Below are 23,069 nucleotides of genomic sequence, written 5' to 3'. Positions count from 1 at the left end.
AACAGGACTAATTTACAGAGTTAGAAAGCAGATCAGATGTTATCTGAGACTAGAGGAAGTGAGGATTGTCTCAAGGATTGACTTTAAATGGGCCCAAAGGAATTTTAAGGGGTGACAGAAATGTTCTAAAATGGAATTAGGGTAATTGTTAACACAACTCTAAATTTACTTTAAAAAAAAAGAGAGAGAGAATTAAGCTGAAGTCAGTTGTCCCATTGGAGTATCACAAACCAGTTTTAAAAATTTACTCAGTTCTTAGACTCAGAACCCATAGACCAAAGGAATGACTAGATAACCATGAGAAAGTGCCCTGAACACAAAGGTAGTAATTGACCCACTTGTTCTCTAAAGGAATCTTGATTATTTATTTGGGTAAGTGTTCATGGGAGAAAGAGGAAAGCCCAGTTCTTATGATGGCTCTAGAATACAAAGTTTGAATGAACACTGATAACTAGGGAACTGAAATGTTACAATGTCTACATTAGTGGTTCTCCAATCTTAGTGTATGTTGTATCACCAAGAAAGCTTGTTAAAGCATAGATTCCTAACTCCTCTTCAACAGAAATATTCTGGTTCAGTGAGGTTCTAAATTTCTAATAAGCTCACAGGTGATAAAGAGGCTGCAGGTCCGCAGACCACACTTTCAGTGGCATTTGTTTACATGATACCATGATGGAAAACTTACTTTTAATCCACACGTGGTCTGAAATAACTACTCTCTTAGGAAAGTGGCTTCTAGGGCATGTACATGAATCACAAAATTACATAAACATGAAAATATAACTCAATAACGGCATTTACATCAAAGTGCATGGAAATTACATCACTACCTACACTTAGTGAAGAATAACTATTTGTTCCCCTCCTTAAATTAGTCTCAATCTTTTAGTTCAGTCATTGGAACTCATTTTTTCTTGTAATTAAGAAAGATTATCCATTGTTTCCAATGAAATATATGAATGAACACAATGTACTAATATTTTATTAATATACTATGATCCATTGGTAAAAAGAACATGTTACATGGAAGATAGCCTGTTAACATAGAACTGAGCGCCACTAAAGATAGTATACTACTATATATAAATTCAATTAATCACTGGCCTATTATGATGATGATTAAGAACAAAAATACTCAGGCAATGTTCTTCAAGTACTCAATTAAACTCTAATCTAAACAAACAACACACAGCCAGAATTCACCTAAAAGCTGTCAGAGAATATCTCCACACCTGACCAATGCTTTAAATGTTGTCAAACAATGATGTGCTGCTTTTGTTCTCTGCCTTTACTGTTATTGTATGAAAATTCTTATTGTTATCATCAATTAAAATGGAACATTTTCTTCCAAGCATTGCTGCAGTCAGGAATGTGATGCAAAAATCTGAATCACATCTTGGGTAATTGCTGGATTGTTGCCTTTAAAATAACATCTGTGTGTGTGTGTGTGTGTGTGTGTGTGTACGTACTTTATGCTGAAATATGTCAGCCCTATTGCCAGAAGTTGATATTATTACAGCACATTTCATAGGTGTAACAGCTTTCAGAAGAATTCTTAGAGCATTTTACTTTTATCACAGGAAAAACTTCAGAACATGCACGTGAATTCAAGACAAAGCTGTGCCTCTCAATGCTAATTTCTCAACATACTGTTCCTGTTCTTACATTTACACCACTCAGATGACTAGGGGCAAGTATATATTCCTCGGCACTTTTTATCCCTCTCTCTAATAAACAGGATATTACCTGTCTCCTCGCTGAAATATTGTAGGGCTACAGGAGCTAACACTATCATGAAATTGCTTTATTTTCTGTTCAGAAACCTTGTCAATTTTTCTGTTTAAAATTTTGTTTATAAATGTGCTAGCAAGAATAGAGGCTTTGGAGAAAACATTAGTGCTGTGGATTTCTGTGAAAACACATTTTGGTACAACCCTAATTTGGCCAAGGGGATAATGAGTCACTCCTCCTCTGTGTACTCGTAGGTGGCCTCGGGGCAGTGGTCTAGACCAGAAGTACTGGGGCACAGAGAGAACAGAACTCAGTCAGACTCTCCACCCCTTAGTACCTGACCTGACTTTCAAAAGCCCCTCAACAAGAGGTAAAGACCCGTAGTGAGAGGCCATATAAGGATATTTTCTCTGATGTGAAAGTCTACTAACCTACTTCAATTAATTCAGCAAGGATGAAACCGTCCCGTGTGTTGCTGCTATTCCAACATCCACCTGTACTATAAATACATGACTTAACTCTAAAAAAGTGCCTCCTTTTGGCAGTCTTCTTATTTTTTTCATTTTTAAAAAAGAATAGTTAGCTAGCTAATGGTATTATCAGGAAACACAACCCAAATACATTTGCGTGAAAAGAGTATTTCCTGAAGATCCTGGATCATGCCCCAGAATCAAAGAAAGAACAAAAGGAATGAGGGCTCCTTTGGGAACAGGGCCAGGACCAGGGACGAGATGTTGTCAGCCCTGTCTCTGCTTTCTCTCTTTGCTCTGTTCTAGTCAGCACTGCATGATGGTACGCCTGTCTCAGTATTTTCACGTGGCAGGTGACACAATCACATTTTCACAGCCTCTAAACACAGAGGAGAGAGATTTTTTTCTCTCTCAACTTCAGTTTAGAACATCCCAGAGGGCCCTGGCTAACATGGCCTAGGCGCCTTGCTGCCCCCTGGCCAGGTCACTGGTTGGCCACAGTCAGGCTGGTTGTCTCCCTGTGTGATCACACAGGGCCTGTGATGGTGTGACTGGCTGCCCCCAGCAAAACCACAGAGTACTGGCCCCAAAGGAGCAGGGCACCAGGGCAGAGCAACACAACAGCACTCATTCCTGCTTCAGAACAGCTCCCTCAAGCTCTCAGCTCCAGGAAAGTTGTCTTCCCCATTTAGAAATGAGTAAGTAGAGTAAGACACAGGTTAGGGGACACACACACACATACACACACATACTCACACACACACACACACAGGAACAGTGGAACTGCAGTGCAGTCAAATCCTATTCATGACATTCAAACAGCATAACTTCTGAGGATATCAATAAACAGGCCTGATGCAGCAATCTATTATTGATATAGTTATGCTTTCAGAAATCTGGTTTTAGGAAAAGCTGAGAATTTCAAATTGATTAATCAAATACCTGCTTTTGGAGAGGTCAGGGAAGACAGGAGAAAATTCCCAATACATCCTACAACAGTCTGGGATGTGTCTAGGACGTCTCTAGAGACCCAGAAAGCAGAAACTAGATGCTGTTTTGACTATCTTTTATCTATGTTCTCAATGGCTCCCCTTTCTTTACCTTCCATCTCCAGAGAACAAGGAAAATTCTGTTGAGTTTAGCTCTCTGACAAATGATAAGTGGTTATTCAGTCAATTTTTTTAGCTAATTAGGTGGCTTAATTAATGAATGATACAGGTTCATATTGAGACATCATTACAAGCAAGGAAAAATATTTTATTTTGTGTGTAGTTCTTGCAATATAAATGAGACAACTTTTTTATGAGAGGGAAAGAATCCTATTAGGATTTGAAGGCAAAGCTTATTAAAAAACACTTCAGGCTTTAGAAAATTAAATCACATTAAGTGGATTATTAAACTATGTAAAATTATAAAAGCAGATATTAACTAACAGTGTCTTAATTGATTGGATATATCTCAGGTTGAAACAAAATTTTAAGAAGAGGTTTTGACCTGATGTAATTAGGGACAATCACATAATCTAAACACTAAAAACACTTAATTATGTAAATTTACATACATCTGAATAATGCTACTTGTCCAGCCCAGGGTTCAGATGTTTTTCTAACATAAATTAGAATAACTTGACGATATTTGGGTTTTACAAATAATATAGGGACTAAACCATGGTACATAATTTAGTATTAAACCACATAATCTTAAGGTATGTATACCTGATTTTTCACAGGAAGATACAAAACAACCTCTTAAGCAAACTTAAAACCATTATTTTAGAGGACAGTGGACATGTGTCATGGTCAGATAATATGCACGAGTTTTCAGATACTAAGTTCCTTCCTTTTATTTTAGAGAGGCCAGGACTAGATGCAATATGACATAGAGAAATAACACTGGCCTACGAGTCAGGATGTCTGGACTTCAGTACTTTCCACGACCAAAGAGCCAGGTGTCCTTGAATGAGTCACAAAACCTCTTCAGGGCTTAGTTGTTGTTTGTAAAATAAGAGGATTTGATAGATGGCCTTAAAGTCCCTTCCAGCTCTATAACTCCATGACTCCATATATGTTAATATTATTGGCACAGTGCTGAATAATTCAAAATAAGTTACTATCTCTCCATTCTTTCTTCTTTTCTTTCCTTTTTCTCTCAACCCTTTTCATGAATCCAACCACGTTCTCAACATGTAATTATATCTGTATCTTCAGTACCTAGCACACAGACTGGCCAAAATTGCAGTCTATAAAAAGGGCTGTTTATCTTCAAGAAACTCAATCTGATAGAGCAAACATATAAACAAATTGCATTACTGTGATTTTAGTTCAAAAATACATTAGTAATTTATATTCCTCACAAAGACAGTACAGCAAAGAGACCGATGACCTGTTCTTTAAGCTAGCCCAGAGAAACTTAATTAAGGAGGGAACATCTCAGTATCTGAAACGTATTTTTTCAATGATTAGAAACTAGTCAGGCAGCAGAGGGAACAGAATGTTCACTGGAGCTGTGACAGAGTTGTGTGTTCTCCTTAGGTGCAGATACAACAATTTTAATTGTCATGAATTCTCTGTCCTTGAAAATCAGATTTCCTGTATATCCTCCTTTCTGAGTGATTGTTTATTAAACTTATAAATTGCTTATTGCAACTGAAATATTTATCTTACATTTAGTACTTCTTGATTATTATATACATATATCAAATATTATATTTTTATATATTATTTGAGAACTTTATTCAGTTCCATTGATCAGTATGTTTATCCTTTAACAATAACCACTATAGCTCTATAACATATCATGATAGCTGATATAGCAAGTCCTACCACTTTATTTTTCTTCTTCAAGAATATCTTGTCTATATAGATCAATGGAACAGGATAGAAAGTCCAGAAATAAACCTAGGTACTGTGGTCAATCCATGACAAAGGACGCAAGAATGTACAATGGAGAAAAGATAGTCTCTTCAATAAGTGGTACTAGGAAAACTGAACAGCTACATGCAAGAGAATGAAATTAGAACATTCTCTAACACCATTTACAAAAACAAACTCGAAATGGATTAAAGACCTAAATGTAAGACCAGATACGCTAAAACTCCTAGAGGGAAACATAGGCAGAACACTCTTTGACATAAATTTAAGCAATATTTTTTTTTCAAACCAGCTCCTAGAGTATTGGAAATAAAAGCAAAAATAAACAAATGGGACCTAATTAAACTTAAAAGCTTTTGCACAGCAAAGGAAACCATAAACAAAACGAAAAGACAACATACAAAATGGGACAAAATATTTGCAAATGACACGACCGACAAGGGACTAATTTCCAAAATATATAAACAGCCCACACAGCTTATTATCAAAAAAACAAACAACCCAATCAAAAAATGGCAAAAGATCTAAATAGACATTTCTCCAAAGAAGACATCCAGATGGGCAAAAGGCACATGAAAAGATGCTCAATATCTCTAATTATTAGAGAAATGCAAATCAAAACTACAATGAGATATCACCTCACACCAGTCAGAATGGCCACCTTTAAAAAAATCCACAAATAATAAATTCTGGAGAGGATGTGGAGAAAAACCTTCCTACAGTATAGGTAGGAATGTAAATGGGTGCAGCCACTGTGAAGGACAATATGGAGGTTCCTTAAAAAATTAAAAATAGACTTACTATATGATCAGCAATCCCACTCCTGAGCATATATCTGGAGAAAACAATAATTTGAAAAAACACATGTACACCAATGTTCACAGCAGCACTATTTACAATGGCCAAGACATGGAAATAACCTAAATGTCCATTGACAGATGACTGGATTAAGAAGATGTGCTATAGATATATATTATTTATATATATATAATATATATAATGGAATATTACTCAGTGATAAAAAAGAATGTAATAATGCCATTTGCAGCAACATGGATGGATCTAGAGATTAACATATTAAGGGAAGTAAGTCAGATAAAGACAAATATCATATGATTTCACTTATATGTGTAATCTAAAGAAAAATAATAAAAAAAATTCTATTTACAAACCAAAAACAGACTCATGGACATAGAAAACAAACTATGGTTACCAAAAGAGTCGGGGAGGAATAAATTAGGAGTCTGGGATTAACAGATACACATTACTACATACAAAATAAACAAGGAACTACTATATAGCACAGAGAACTATATTAAATTTCTTATTAACATATAACAGAAAGAATCTGAAAAGAAAATATGTATGTATGTATATGTATAACTGAATCATTTTGCCATACACTTGAAGCTATTTTGTAAATGAACTACACGTCAATATAAAGTAAAATTTAAAAAGAAAGAATGTCTTGTCTATCTTTGGGGTTTTTCTGTTTCATATAAAATTTTAGTATCAGTTTGTCAAATTTCACTAAAACAAAACTGTTGAAATTTTTATTGGAATTTTATCAATTCTAAAGATTAATTTAAAACACAAATCTTTATGATTTGAATCTTCCTATCCATGAAATACTATGCCTTTCCATTTATATAGGTCTTCTTTAATATCTTTCAACAAAGTTTTAAATAGTTTCTATTTGGTTTTGCCTATCTTTTGTTAGACTTGTTACTTTGTATTTATTTTTGTTGCTTTTATAAATAGTATTTTTAACACTTTTTATTTTTTCATGTATTACATGTTAGCTAGGATCTCCAGTACAATGTCAAGTAGAAATGTTGAAAATAGACAACCTCCTGACTTTAAATGAAATACTAATACATTTTACCATTAAGAATGTTTGCAGTTCATTTTTGAAAGACTGTTTGCCAAAATTTAAAAATATTCTTTAATCCAATTTTTCTGAGTGTTTATAGTATCTGTTGACATATCAATGTTTTTTTTTGCATTTACTGAAATAAAGTTAAATTTTAATCTATTACTGCAGCAAATTACATTCATTACATTACATGAATGATGTTTCTAATAATAAACGCTCTTGCATATTTGGAAAAACTCAATTTGGTCACAATATGTTCTTTTTTTATACTTCACTGAACTTCATTTGCAAATAATTTGTTTAGGATTATTGCATCTGTGTTCATACCTGATACTGAAATGCAAATATGCTCCTTCACACAGTCTTTTCCAGTTATTTATTGCTGCAGAACCAGGTTCTCCCCAACATAGAGGCTTAAAACAACACTTATATTTGCCTCCTGATTTTATTGGGTTGAAAACTTTGGCAGGGTTTTTTTCAACTGGGAAAATTCTCAGTTCTTGTGGCACAACTGAGATCATTCAGTGTATTCAGCTAGTGACTGGACTGGGCTGAAGTTTAAGACAAATTCAATTAAAAGTCTGGTGCCTTAACAGGGAAGGCTGGAATGTTAAGCTCAGCTGGGTTCCTCCAGATAGTATCAGGGCCTCTCCATGGTCTGTGTAACAGGGTAGTCTCACTACTTAATAGAGGCTCAGAGCTCCGAGAGACCAAAGCAGTACCTGTCAGTCCTTCTAAAAGCTAGGTCCACAACTGGAAACACAATTTCTGCTATCTGTCATCCTTTATTGATAAAACAGTCACAAGCAGTGAATATCACAGAGGAAAGGATATGAAGCCCTCATCCTGATGAAAAGAATGTGTATACACTTTTTTTTAATCTACCACAATACTTGTTTATGATTTTGTTACAAGGCCTAACTAGTTCATGAGTTTGAAATACTTCCTCTTTTTCTATTCCCAAGAAAACATTTAGTAGAATTGTAATCATCTCTCCTTAAATGCTTCGTAGAAGTTTCCTTTAAAAACAGTTGTCCCTGTTTTCTTTCTTTTTTGTGAAGATAATGATCCAAAGATTATTGAGGCTTTCCATTTCTGCTTGAATTGACTTTGGTAAGTCATTTTTCTAAGAAATTTTGTCTAAGTTTTCAATAAATTGGCACAAAATTGTTCATTGCATTCCATGTTAGTTTCTAAAATATTAATAAAGTCAACAAATTTTGGCTAGATTAATGATTTATATATAATATTATTAATAAAAACTATGGATAGTCATGCCCATTTTTATTAATAATACTATAAAAGATCTAACATCCATCTAGAATTGATACTCGCATGTGATATCAAGTAGAGGTTATCACTTTTGTCTATGTGGATATGAGGTTCATCTACAGTATTTGTTGAAAGATCTCCCTTTTCACACTGTCCAGTAATTCCTTCTTTATCACAAATCAAGCAGACATATATGTGTGGGTTTGCTTTTGGGCACTGTTTGGTTACAGTGATCTATTTATCCATCTTGTGCCAGCATCTATTATTGTAATTACTGTAACTTCCTAATTAGCTTAATATCAGAGAGAGCAAGTTCTCTCACCTTGTTCTTCAGGATAGCTGATTATTCTTGACTCTTGGCTCTTTGCATTGCTATATAAGCTTTAGAATGCACTTGTTGATTTCTACATAAAAATCAGAATTTTCATTGGGATTGCACTGAATCCAGTCACTCATATTGGGGAGAACTGACATCTTTAAAATATTGACTGAAGCCATGAATATGGTATATTCTTCCATTTATTTAGACTTTAAATTTTTTCTCTCCTTATTTTTTATTGTTTTTTGAATAGTGGTCTTGCACAACTTTTGTCAGATTTATTTCTAGGTATTTGTTGTGTTCTTTTTAATGCTACTGCAATTGTTATTTTATTTCATTTTCTAACTCATCACTGATACATAAAAATATGTGATTTTTATATTGACTTTAGATGCAGCAAATCTGCTAAAATTATTTATTAGTTCTAATAATTTATTAGTGATTAGTCCAGATTTCTAAGTAGAAAATTATATTGTGCATGAATAATGATATTTCCTTTCCAATTATAATATTTTAACTTCCTGATTTATTGTACTGGCTAGGACATATACTAAAATGTTGACTTAAAGTGATGATAGGTAATACCCTTACATCGTTCTTATCTCAGAGAGAAACATTTTACCATTAAATATAATGCTTGCTATAGTTTGTTTTGTTTGTTTTGGACTATCCTGTATCAAACTAGGTCAATAGTTTACATATTGCTTGATTCAGTTTCCTAATTGCACTTCCACAACTATGAGTCAGTTTGGCCTATAATTTTCATTTTTGAAACCTCGTAAAATTTTTATTATAAAAATTATACTGGCCTCGTAAAGTAAGCTGGGAGTGTTTCTTCCTATTTTGTTCTCCAGGAAAAAAAATAAATTTATAATAAAACTAGCATTTTTTCTTAAATATTTTTTTAAAATCCACTGGCAAATATCTTTATTCAAGAATATTCAAATTTTCTACTTTTTCTTGTATCCGTTTTAACGTTGTATTTTTCTAAAACTTTGTTAATTTTATGTAAATTTTCAAATTTATTGGCATAGAAACAGTATCTACAGAAATGTCACCTTTTTATTTCCAATGTTAAGTATTTCTGCCTTCTCCGCTCTGTCTTTTTTTTGCCTTAATCAGTCTCATAATAGGTTTGTCAATTTTATTTTTCTTCCCAATGTACCACTTCTTGGTTTTGTTGATCTATATAATTTTTTCAAAAATCTACCACTGATTTATTTTCTTTAATATTTCTATCCTCTACCCTCTTCAAGGTTCATTTGCTGTTTTTTTCTAACTTCCTGAAATAGATGCTTAACTCAGTTAACCTTTCTTCTCTTCTAATAGATGCATTTAAAACTAAAAAATTTCTCTTTCAGCATAGCTCCATAACATGAGCTTGCCAGGTTGTTGTTTTTTTTTAACATTTAAAAATGTTTCCTAATTCCTATTGTGATTTCTTCTTTGACTCACAGATTACTTAGAAGCATATTGCTTGTTTTCCAAACATTTAGGGGATTTTCTACTTATCTTATTGACTTATCTTAATTCCACTATGGTCAATAAGCATATTCTATTTTATGTTTATTCCTTTAAAAAATATGTTGAGACATGCTTTCTGGCGTAGCACATATTAAATTTTAGTAAACTTACTCATCACAAAGAATCAAGCTAAAAATATCACCATTCAGTGTTGCTTTTTTTTTTTCCAGTGTTGCTTTTTCTTACCTTTTTTGAGTAACTGACTATTTTAGTTATACACTCTTTATTGTTCTTTATTGGGGTGGAGGGTTATCCTGAGGTATTAAAACATGGATTTTCCCCTCTTTATCCTTTTAAAAATATATTCCTTTTCATATTCTTTTTTATTATAGGCTATTATAAGGTATTAAATATAGTCCCCTATGCTATACAGTAGGACCTTGTTGTTTATCTATTTTATATATAGTAGTTTGTATCTGCAAATGCTTAACTCCCAATTTGTCCTTCCCCATTCTCTTTTTCCCAGTAACCCTAAGTTTGTTTTCTATGTCTATGAGTCTGTCTCTGTTTTGTAAATGAGTTCATTTGTGTCCTTTTTTTAGATTCCACATACAAGTGACATCATATGATATTTTTCTTTCTCTTTGTGGCTCATTTCACTTGGTATGATGATCTCCAAGTCCAACCATGTTGCTGCAAATGGCATTATTTTATTCTTTTCATGGCTGAGTAGTATTCCATTAAAACAAAGATTCTTGATTTAACAGAGTCTAACATAATTTAGTACTTTTCTTCCAAGATAATGCAGCAAACTTAGAGCATGGGACCTCATGTTTACCACTCCATATTTATATGACACTGTTATCATGTGTTTTAACTCTATATATTTAAAATTCCAAAGATGATGATGATGATGATAATAATAATAATAATAAACATTTCTTTAGGTTTGCTTACATATTTGCCCTTTTTGGTGCTCTTTACTTTTCCTTGCACTTCCAGTCATTCGTGTGGAATCATTTCTCTTTTCCTACTGAAGGACAGGCTTTAGTATTTCTTTTAGTGTGAATCTGCTAGTGATGAATTTTCTCAGTTTTTGGTTGTATGAAAATGCTTTTATTTCACTTTCATTCATAAAGAAAATTTTCAGTGGAAAAAGGATTCTAAATTAGCATTTGGATTTTTCAACATTTATTTCATTGTCCTATAGCTTCTACTGTGTCTATTTAGCTCATTAACTTTAATCTTTCTTCTTTTCTAATATATGTATTTAAAACTAAAAATCTCTCTCAGCATGGCTTTAGCTACATACCATGAGTTTAGACAGCTAATCCTTCTTTGATTCCTGTGGAGTTACAAAAACTTTTTTCCAACTGCTTTTAAGCATTTCTCTGTCTTTGTAGTTCATCAGTTTTACTATTACATATCTATGAGTGATTTTGCTTTTATTTGCTCTGCTTGGGTTTCATAAAGCACCCTAAATCTGTGGCTTGAATGTTTTCAATCATTTTTGAAAAATTGAAAGTCCATTATTACTTCAAATATACTCCTGCTTTATTTTCTTTCTCCTCTCCTCCAAGAACTCTGATTAGCCACATGTTAAACCTTTCTCAGACAATCCCCTCAGCATCCTCTAATACTTTAGTTACTTTCTATCTTTAAACAATATTTTCTTTGAACTATCTTCTGATTCATTAATTCTCTCTTCTGCTGGATTTAATCTGATTCCATATTTATTATGAAATTCTTAATTTCAGGGATCTTAAAAACTTAGTTTAGTTCTAAAGCTTCCATTTCATCCCCTGGTAAAATTACCTTGAACATAGTCAGCATAGTTACTTTAAAATCTGCATCCGGTACCTGCATTTTCTCAAACTCCTGTGGCTCTTTTACATTATTTATTGTTTCTCTTAAATTTTGATCATATTCTTTTACATACTTAGGTGCCTTTTATTACTTATTTTCTTGAGTGCCAGATACTGTATATTAAAAATTTTTAGAATCAAATTTAGACCTACATTATCTTCCCAGAGAGAGATTTTTATATTCCTTTTGGCAAGTGGTTAAGGGCTTTAACAATCTAGGGCCACTTTAGTGTAATTTTAGAAGCTGAGATTATTTCAAGCTAGGGTTCAGACCCTGCAAGGGTTTGCTTCGTTTCTTGTTCACTACTACTTCTAGAGTGTAGCTGTTTTACTTCAAGAAAGAAGAGAAGGTAAAAAAGGCAAAAAGTAAACCTCCCCTGCATGGAGAGGGTCTCAACTTAAAGCAGGAGGATTCTTGTTTTCCATTTCTCACCTTTCTTAATAGACACAGTTCTCCAATAATTTGGGAAATCATGGGAAGCTAAATTGAATATACTATCATCCAGAGAATAATTAATTTTTTCTGAGATCCAGTTAGCACTGCTGACTTGAGAACACTCTAGGCCATTCCAAGATCCACAGCTTAATCTGGGAGTCATGGTATCAGCCACTCCACTTTGTTACATGCCTAAGGCTTAGTCTCCTTATCTTAGCTCTGACACAGGCATTACAAGCAGTGTAACCCTGCTTTTTCACAGAAGCTTACTCATTCCTCTGATTTTACATCATAGATTTTTGTGCATGTGTATTTTCTTCTCCATGTGTTTGTGTGTTTGGGGTTCTTGGAGATTTTCCTTTCTTCTTGCAAGCTCAGTGATACAAGAAAATTTTCTTAATGTGGGATTTATGCAAAATCTTCTTATCATATGGTGGAAAGCCCAGAGCAAAAGCCTCTGCTTCCCTTTTTTCCAAGTTATCATTTTGTGAGCTTTCTGAGGAAGATAACATTCTCAGAAAACTTTTCAGATGAAAGCCAAGTTTAGGCTTAGAGCTCTTACAGGAAAAAACTAATAGTGGATAAAAGCACACAATGTCGATAATGAGAAATACATGTTTTTGAAATACTTTATAACATAAATAAAATAATTAATTATTCCTCTTCTTCACTATGTTCTAGTTGCTTTATAGATGACTAAGTTTCAAGTGAGTCAATGATATAAAACCTTAGTCTCACAGGGGGATCGGTGAGACTGAGCCATTTATTCAAACTTCAAATTTTGGCTTTAAAATAAAGATACACACAATGGTAGTCATCCCAATTCTCTTACTCATAAGCTTTAGAACTGTCTATGCACTTACTAGCTGACTCAACATGAATGGGAGTTCTCAGTGGGTGCTGAGTGAATGTGAAAACAGGAGAACCAGACTCAAGTCTGTAGAACAAATGTTAGCTTTTTAAAAGTTACTGTGAACCATTTCCATTTCTTTTTAAGATGAAACATATTCAGAGAGTTGTAGTACATATGGAGAAAAGTGGGAGGTATTCCAATGTTCTGTCCATGAACAGTCTAAAATGGTCTATTTCTGATTAATCATTTGTATTTTAACTATAAAAATAATACCACAGATCTTCCTTGACTTACAATATGGATCCATCATAAGCTGAAAGTACTGTAAGTCAAAAACACATTAATACACCTAACCTCCTGAACATCACAGCTTAGTCTAGCCTACCTTAAACATGCTCAAAACACATACATTAGCCTACAGTTAGGTAAAAACACCCAACATAAAGCCTATTTTATACTGAAGTGTTGAATATGTCGTGTAGTTTATCGAACATTGTACTGAACATGAAAAGCAGAATGGTTGTTAAGTGTATCACTTGTTCACCCTCCTGATGGCATGGCTGACTGACGGCCGCTGCCCAGCATCATGAGAGTGTCAGTCCGCACATTACTAGCCTAGGAAAGATCCAAATTCAAAATTCAGAATACAGTTTCTACTGAATGCATATTGCTTTCATACCATCGTAAAGTCAAAAAATTTTAAGTCCAGGGCTATCTGTACTGTCTCAAAAGTGATAGGTGAAATACATAGGGTGGTGTTACAACTATAGACTCAGACCAGACTGACCTTCAGGCTTAAATCCTAGTTCAACTAGTTACTAGCAATTAACTTCAGATGACTTTCTTCACTTTCCCAGGCTTCCAGATCTTCAGTAAAATAATGTTAGTACTTGCCTCATAAGATTGCTATGAGGCTTTCAGATATAACAACAAGTTCCTAAAACACAGTAACAATTTAGGAGGTTTATCAAGTTTTTTCTTCCTGGCTATGTTTTTCTTGTCCAGGAAGAATAATAGTATTGTGAGGGAGAGTCTTCCAGCCAAGCTCCAAAATAGACCTTATGACTTACGAGAGAAGATGAAAAAACATAAGCTGGTCTAAGCTGAGTAAAGCCTAAATAGCCAACAGAAATAATGAGAAACAAATCGGATGTTTAAGAATATATGTTACCATCAACCATTATATTTTTAGTAATATACAATTGAGGAATTGTTTTAAAATATTTAATTCTAAACTTGATGGTGTTAAACCTGAAAGAATGACTGGTACTGTTGAAGAAAATAAATAATGAATGTTAAATAGAAAAAAGAGAAAAATGGCTATTTAAAAATGCAATTAAAATGCTTGGGAATTGGTAAATAGGCAACGCAACTCTAAAAGTAGGCTCCAAGAAATGTACACTGAAATAGTTAATATCCAAAATGATAGCAGCTTTAAGAAAGTATGCATATATTATAAGAAAACATGCAGAGCAGCAATTCAGATATCTAGCCAGCTAACATACCTGGTCATACTTAAAAGAACCAGTTACCTCTTAATTCATAATCACATTTGGAAGTTATTTATTTTTAATGTTGAATATATTTTTTAACTCTTTAATGTAATATTTAATGATCATTTCCTGAGCATAAAACTGCTAGGAAATACTGTGCTGGCTCAGCAAGTGTTACAAAAAAATGTAGGATATGGTTTTTGCCCTTAAGTAAAATCATTCACTAAAGTAAGACTTTAATTGATTGTACAAATTTGACTGATCATACTGCCATACAAGACATAGCATGTATCAGGTGTGTAAAAACTGAGAAAAAAAGAGACATCTGAAAATATCAAGGAAAAAAGACTTACACTACATTGCTTTTCAAAAATTCAAAGACCTTTCTGTGTTTTTTCTCATCTACTCTAGCAAGAATAATAGATTACATGTATTGATTTTTGCCTACTACATGGAACAGGCACTGTGAAAATTCTATAAAGATCTTATTTAATGTTCATAATAATCCTTCAAGGTAGGCACTCTTTTTATTCCATTTTCTTGATAGGCAGTTGAGACTGACTTGAGGTCAGACAACCAGCAAGTGGCAGAGCTAAGTCTTGAACTTGGGCAGTGTGGCCAGGAAAACGCACTTCACTACTTGCTATACTGTTTCACAAGTATCCAAGCAAACTGCACATTTGGTCCAGATGGGAACCCCCTGTCAGATAACCCGTTCCAGGGAAGCTAACACCCACTGTCAGGCTCTTCTCTATATTCTTACTTCATTCTCTTCTGCTGCAATATGAGCCCATTGTTTTTACTTGAAAATTGTCTCAACATTATGCTAAGTGAAACAAATCAGACTGAGAAAGACAAATACCATACGATCTTACTTATATATGGAATGGAAGTTGCTAGGGACAGAGAGGTAGGGAAAACGAGGAGATGTTGAACAATGGGCACAAACTTTCAGTTTTAAGATGAGTAAGTTCCAGGGATCTAAGGCACCACATGGTGACCATAGTTAACAATACTGTTGATATACTTAAAACTGTTATGAAGGTAGAGCTTTAATGTTCTCACCATAACAACAGCAACAATGAAATGGTAATTAAGGTAAAGGATGTATTAACTCACCTTATTGTGGTAAACGTTTCACAATATATATGTGTATTAAATCATCATATTGTACACTTTAAACTTACACAATGTTGTATGTCAATTATATCTCAGTAAGACTGAAAAAATTTAAATAAAATAAAATGTTTAATTGCCTTAAAAACCTTTAGGCTCCTTTTTTCAAGAACTGTGTTTTACTTTAGTTTCCTCTTCTGTCTTAACACTTAATCCTAACTTGCAATTCAGTTAGGAATTCACTGGGAATATACCAGTGACTCTGTCGCCACCATTATTACCATGGTACACTTAGATAAGACATTAAAAAAAATACTTATTGAACTCCAACTATGTACATGGCATTGATTTAAATTCTGTGATACATACAAGAAGTTTAGGACACAGTCCCTGTTCTCAACAAGCTTATAGTTCAGCTGCAGAGAGAGATAAACAAAAACATGAAAAGGTAAATAACTCAAGAATTGTATTTCTGCACAAGAGAATAAAACTAAGCCTATCATGGGGTGTTATGTAGTGACTAGTTTGTTAGGAAAAGAGGTACTGTAGTAAATTTTTTGAAGATCCTAAATTATACATACTGAAGCAGGTTACTTTAATGCATGATTTCTTATAGCCTTTATTATGGTAATATTTACTGTGAATTCCAAAGCGTTTCATACTTTGCAATGTTTTCCAAACTTGTTTGGAAAAAGAACACCTGTTTCATGGAATTTCATTGCTCTGTCTTCTGTGGAAAAGCATTTAAGGACATACTCAGGCAAGTATCATTAAATATATAACATGCATCTGCAACCTCTCCGTACCAACTTCATGGACCACATTGCTCGCAACTGCCTTTCCCAAGAGTTGGGACATGGTCTCACAATTCTCAATAACGTACTCTGACTACTCGACTACTCACTTCTAACTGATTAAGTATACGTGATGAAACAGTTTTGCCGTTCCTAGAATTAGTCGTATGAGTTGAAGAAGAAAGAAACCACAGTGATCTAGAATAACCAGCTTCAAGAAAAAGACAAATATTGAACTGAGCTTTGAAATGTGAATGAGAAATCCCTTCATTAATTCTAAATCTTTAATTTTTTTTTAACCTAGATGAAATTATTTGCTTATTCAGTCTTCCCTTCAGCATTCCAGAGAAAGGAAGGTTACGGGGCAAATAAGGAAACAGACACACTGCCAACTATAATTAGGTTGAAAAGAGTTACTAAATATAGTCATTCATATCTCAAAGAACTCATGAGAATTACTGAATAAGCACGACTGGCATGACCTGAGTTTCTTTAAGCAGGTCTCCCCAGGATACTAGTAGGATAATAGCAGTGGTCACATCTCAAATTTCTCTGCCTCTAATCCTCACCTCCACAGGTGATAGGAATTGGTCTGAAGAAAATCAGCCCTTGCATCCCTGCCCAACTATCTCTAGAGGTCCTGAAAGAGTATCTCCAAAATTTTCACAACCTTCTCATCATTTTCAGGCTGTGGCCTAACTCACTACAGTCAGACACTGAGAGGGGAAGTCAGTGAGAGCACTGATGTTCACGTCGATAATGCTGGGGGTTTTTTGGTGATCCTCAAACTGTAAATCCTCCAGGTGCCTACATGGCACAGCCTCCCCTATAATTCTCTCTGAGCTGAAGTCCTTTGTGTTGCAAGAAGTAGGAAAAATGTCCTTCTCCCTATAATACGTCAACACTTTAGAACCAAGCAGAGTTGTCTCTACTTTGTGCCCCTTGTCTTCTAGAGTCACTTATGAAAACATTCCCTTAAGCTTCTGTTAGGAGCAACTTGTTGGGAGATGATTCTCCATGGGTCTCCCATATTTCTGCACATCTTATGAGCAAAGAATTGGCTTCCATTCTTCTGGGTTAGCTTTTTAAGGATGTTTGCATACCAAAAGCCTTGGAAGATAGAATGTCTGCCTCTGGAGCAAAGGGCAGATTTGTTTACTGTCCTCTGGGGCAAAAGTCAGGCAGGCTCTCTACCCATTATGAAAGAGTCAGATTCCCTAAGCTAGAGGTTCTCCTTCAACACACCCCACTGCATGCACAGACATCTTCTAGCCCTCTTTGCATCACCTTGTGGAAATATGCAACCATGCTATGAATAATAATAATAATGCTGTGCTGTAAATAATAAAGTCCTCTGTTTTCGATCGAGGAGTCTCATGTCTTCTATCGGTGTCCATGACACTGTGCCAGGCTAAGTTGTTAGGGTAAAATCTCAGACCTCTTGCTACATGCCTCTTGCTACAGGATTCAGGCATACGTCCTTGGATCAGAACGGCTACTTAAGACAGACACTGTACTACCGGGGAAGTTCTCAGATTTCTCAGTAAGAAAGAATTTTTATTCTGCCTGCAAGGAATGCAGTTTGCTGAGTCTCCCGTTGCAGTGTGTTCAAAATCCACCTCAACTTTCAAATGGAGACCATCGTGTATCTTGGCAACCCTAACAGGACATTTCTGTTCAGTAGGGGACCCAATCTTACAGACAATCTTTGCTCTAGAGCTCCCTGGTATGTGGGCCCAGACTGTCAGATCTGTAGACTTTCCCTGCTCAGTACAATTCTTGCTTTTATCTTTCATGGATGTTTCCCTAATAAACTGTTTGTACGCCCTACTTCATCTCAGTGCTGCTTCCCAGAGAACACAACCAATATGCGTGCGTCCAGTCGCAGACACCAAAACAGAACATTCTTCTTCCTCTGAGAGTACCTCATACGAATCAATTCATATATGTTAACATCTCATAAGCAGCCTCAGGTCCATTCAACATGCCCAGACATGTTAAATCTCAGCTTAGGTTCAAGTTGGAACTTCCACTGAATGAAAAATGTTCAATATAGCTTTGTGTATTTAAAATGATTGTTAAGATATATTAGATTCATGAAATTCAGATTTAAGCTTAAAGATTAGCATATATAATGCATTTATGTAAGATTAGAAAGTTAGTCTTAAATTTAGGCATTTATAGTAAATTAATATTTACTGTATTTCAATAAATCTAAGATGCCATTAATTGCAGGCATGCATATTATTTTTAAGTATTGTTAAGAAAAGAAAAGCATCACCAATTAATCTATGGCAGAATGCTAAGATGCTATCTATTATAAGGCAAATTCCAATTTCAGTGATATTAAAATGTTTAAAAAAAAATGAATCGTTGACCCAATAAAATGCACTTTTATATGACCTCTTCCTGGTCTCAGACTATTTTTATGTTTTTAATACCTGAAGCAGACATTAATAAAGGAAGAGTCTCCAACTCTTGAATTATTTTTGCATGATAGATGATTATTTTCAATCAAATATTGGAAAAAAGATCAAGTGAATTTTAAAAGCTTCAAGCTCAATAAGCATATAAAAGTGGGTTTACATTATGAATGTGATATATAATAGAATACTTAACATTTAGTACAACAGGAGACATTTTTTAAAAATTCAGAAGTCTGAAAGTTAATTAACTCCCCCTTCTGACTCAGAAGGTATACTTTTTCTCATATTGAAACTGAAGTGGAATTAAGATATCATTGGGTTGGTCCCTTCATTTTTCTGAAAATCACCATGAAGCCCAGGAAGGTAAGTATTCTCTTACAGATGGTTATTGACAGAGCAAAACCAGAGCCTTCTGCCTAAGACTCTCTCCACCACTTCACCAAGCCAAACCCCAGACTGTCACACTTGCTTTGGACAAGCCCTCCTAAGGCCACTCAGAGAGAAAGAGAATCTCCCTTCCTCAGCATAGAGAAGAGATGGTCTCTTCATTGCCTTAAATTATGCGGAAGCAAACAAATCCAGCAGGCTCAGATCTTAAAAGTGAGAAAGAATTCTTTCTCCTTTTTCTTTTTTTCTTCTTAAACCAGGAGATTTGGGGATCTTCCAGTTCTGGGAGGGAGACAGGACTGTTAGAGATTGTAAATGTGTGGACTGACTTTGTGCAGTAGTCTCCCTCTTCCTCAGCACCTTCCTGAGAAGAACCAACTGTGACAGAGTCACTGTGAAGTAGGTGAGATGGTAAAGACTCAGGGAACCAACTCCAATTCCCAGCCTCCTTTCCCAAAACCTATGGCTCATGAACACGTGCTGTTCCATAGGAATATCAAAGAAACTAAACAAGTTTGGTGAAGCATGTTTCATCTTCCAGACAGACAGGAAAGAAAAATTTGAGATCATTTCTACCTTTCTCCTTTTGCACCTCAAACCCAGTCTTGACTAGTCTGGAGTCATGAGCCAAGTAACCTTCCAGCCTTCCTCCCTGTCCCCTCCACCCTGTGGTCAGCTGGGATGCCACCAAGAGACCAAACTGGCAGCACACTTCTGTATTTCTCTCTTTCTTAAGGCAATATTAACAATTTTTAAAAGAAATTCCATTGATTAGAAACATCAAGAACTAGATATTATAGACTCAAAATGGCACTGGTTGAATTAAAAATAAAAAGATAAATTTAAAGAATAGATAAAAGGGGAAAAGATGAGGTCACCAGTTAAAGACTAATTTATTTTTCCTTCTTTTTAAATGGTTCTATCTTGGACAGCAAAATGTTAGGTCACTGAGTTTGCTGATTCATAAAGAATACTTTTCTATTACACAGCACCTACCATACCATAGGTGTTCACTAAACATATATCAAATGCTTATGATGGGCCTGGTACCGAACTGTTTCTCATATACATCTTTTCATTTAATTTAACCCTTCCAACAATTTTGAGAGGTACTATCATCCCTATACCACAGATAAGGAAACAGGGGCATAAAAAATTTCAAGAAACTGATTGAAGTATCTACACCTGGTAATTTCAGTTTACTACTTACAATGTTGTCATAAAAAAATCAGGTCATTATCATTTTTCTCACGTTTTTGGTGGCAAGGAAAAAAAATATGTCCAATCATATCTACATTATGAAGTACGCACCTAAAATCAGAGTTTCAAATTCATGGGGTTCTCACCAAATGCAGTCCACTATTGATAGGTTTTATTCTGGGCTTCTCCAAAACAAGCAGCTAAGTAATGTCATCCAAATTGTAATGACTAAAAATGAGCCTATTTTGCTGGGTGTAGGAGAAGGTGAGTAAATTATGCTGTTTTTTCTCTCCCAGTTTCTATACTTGAAATAGGCAGAAGAGTACAACAATTCAGAGATAAAAAAAAATCCCACTTATGATGGATATGGCATGGATATATGGCAACCACAGTCTTCCTAATAATACCCAAGCTCAGAACTGGATTGTCTCTCTGCATTTCAGCCCTGTCCTCAACCCCTGAGCTGGTCAGGGAGAGGGAAGGGGAGTAGAGTCAGCCCTTGTCCAGCTGGTGACAAGGAGGGCAGAATGAAGAGCTCTTGGCCGTCAGGCAAATCCCAAAGACAGAGGAAAGGAGAAAGGAGATGAGGTATGCATTCTCAGTTCTTTATGTCAAACTCGGCCTTAAGCAAAAGCACTCCTCCTCCTCTGAGGGGATGGAGAGAGGGCAGGAGTGACATGCTAATTCACATCCCTCCTGGTGGAACCATGAAGTCTGCAGAAGGCGGTATCACCACCACCACACTCAGACACACAAAGATACACGCTATGTGGCTGGACCGTGATATAGTCCATTCTTTTCATTTTGGACATGTTGGGCCTCAGGCACTTCATGATCATTTTCTTCACAACAATCAGGAAGGAATAGGAAATGAAATGATATTGTCCTGCTTGCTGCAGGTGAAGTTGAGGGTTTAAAAGGGGAAAACTTCATTGTCACTTGTATTATAATGGGTATGAGAGACTAATATATCTATAGATATGGAAATTATATAGAAAGGAAAACAAAAATGTCCACTGGTGACTCAGGATTAAATTAAATAATAACCAATGGTTAATTCACACCTCAGGATAAAGGAAAGCCACAAGCTGACTCATTGCCCTGCTGTGATGACTCAGCAGATAGAGAGTCTTCATGTGTATAGGTAGGAAGAGGAGGCCAGAAAAGGGGTAGGGATGAGAATAAAGCACGTTCTGTGTTTGATGATAAAAACTCCTTTTAAAATGATACTGAAAGAGGAGAGAAAGTCAAAATAAAAAATGACTCAGTTGTTCCACAAAACCTTTCCTTCTTTTCTCCTCACTCTGGAAAATTAGGTGCAGAGCTCGGGTGAAAACTGCAAGCTAAAACACAGCAGCTCCTCCACTGCTATGGGGGATTTAGGTCTGGGAGTTAGTTCTCAGATTTGGAATCACCACAAGTTCTAGACCTAAGGGCTATCAGAATTTCATAATAAAATATTGGATATATTACATCTGCTGATTTTCAGTTCCTTAGCAGTAAAATTAAGACATTTAATTTTGCAGGTTTGACCTCCCAAGAACTCTTTTTGAAAACCTCCATGCTTCCAACTGATCACCAGAGATATCCAGACCAGCCACTACATTTATCTCAGTCACTTTGCATCCAAGGCACAGGTAGAACTTTCACCTGCAAAGCCATTAACAATTCCCAGGGAATAAAAATAGAATCTGAGTAATAAAATCTAATCATTTTATTTTCCTTTGTGCTTAGTCTGGTTTCACCTGCTCATAGGGTGCTGTGCGCACAGGCCTTGCAATCAGCACTTCAGACCAGAGTTCCTCTTGCAAAATGGATGCACCTGTCACTTCAGCTTGGGAACTGTGTGCAAAAGTGCCTCAACACAACACCTCAATTCAAGTTGGTGGCAGTGGGAGCAGCTTTATGCAGAGATGGTGTTCCCAGCACTGCGATCTACAGCATGAGCAGCACAACTGCGCCCACCTCTCAAGAACTCCACCCCCTCCCTCACTGACAGAATCCCTATAAAGCAGCCCTGCCCCTAGTCTGTCCACGAGAGCCTGGACTCTAGAGCACAGGCTTGCAACTCTCTCCATTCTCTGATCAGAGAATAAAGCTTTCCTTTGCTTCAGCACCAAACTTGGTCTCATTCTATTAGCTCAAACAACACAGTGCAAGAGGACTCTTGTTGGAGTTCAACTCAAAATGGTCAGTAACAAAGTTTTGGAGAACGAAGGGACAGACCATGGCATTTTCACCTGCACCTATACCCACTGAGCTCTGGGCTCACCCTAGCTCCAGTGGGAGGATGGTAGAGGCTTTGGGAAGTTCACATGAGGATGACTGACTCTGATCTTTGAGTACAGTCTGATGGGGCAGAATGGTGGCAGCCTTTGGCATAATTCAGAGCAACTCTGCCCAGCAACCTGATGCCTGCGTGTGGTGCACACATTGTGTAGCCCCTAGACTCTTCTGGACTGCGCCCCCTTGAGGGGATCATACTGTGGCATGGCTA

The 23,069-nt window shown here is 35.6% G+C and overlaps 1 long non-coding RNA gene across 1 annotated transcript; it reads left to right on the top strand.

The window, feature by feature from the left end:
* Positions 1 to 2,813: 2,813 nt before the first annotated feature.
* LOC140697723 (uncharacterized) lies at positions 2,814 to 22,658 on the top strand. Its single transcript, XR_012074996.1, has 4 exons — positions 2,814 to 2,899; positions 21,016 to 21,160; positions 22,099 to 22,209; positions 22,307 to 22,658. It is a non-coding gene; the product is annotated as an uncharacterized lncRNA (long non-coding RNA).
* The last annotated feature ends 411 nt before the right edge of the window (positions 22,659 to 23,069 follow it).

The sequence above is a fragment of the Vicugna pacos genome, chromosome 1 (assembly GCF_048564905.1).
Source record: "Vicugna pacos chromosome 1, VicPac4, whole genome shotgun sequence".
Taxonomy (NCBI): Eukaryota; Metazoa; Chordata; class Mammalia; order Artiodactyla; family Camelidae; genus Vicugna; species Vicugna pacos.
The sequence above is the reverse complement of the archived record's forward strand: the minus strand, read 5'-3'. Positions and strand labels throughout refer to the sequence as shown.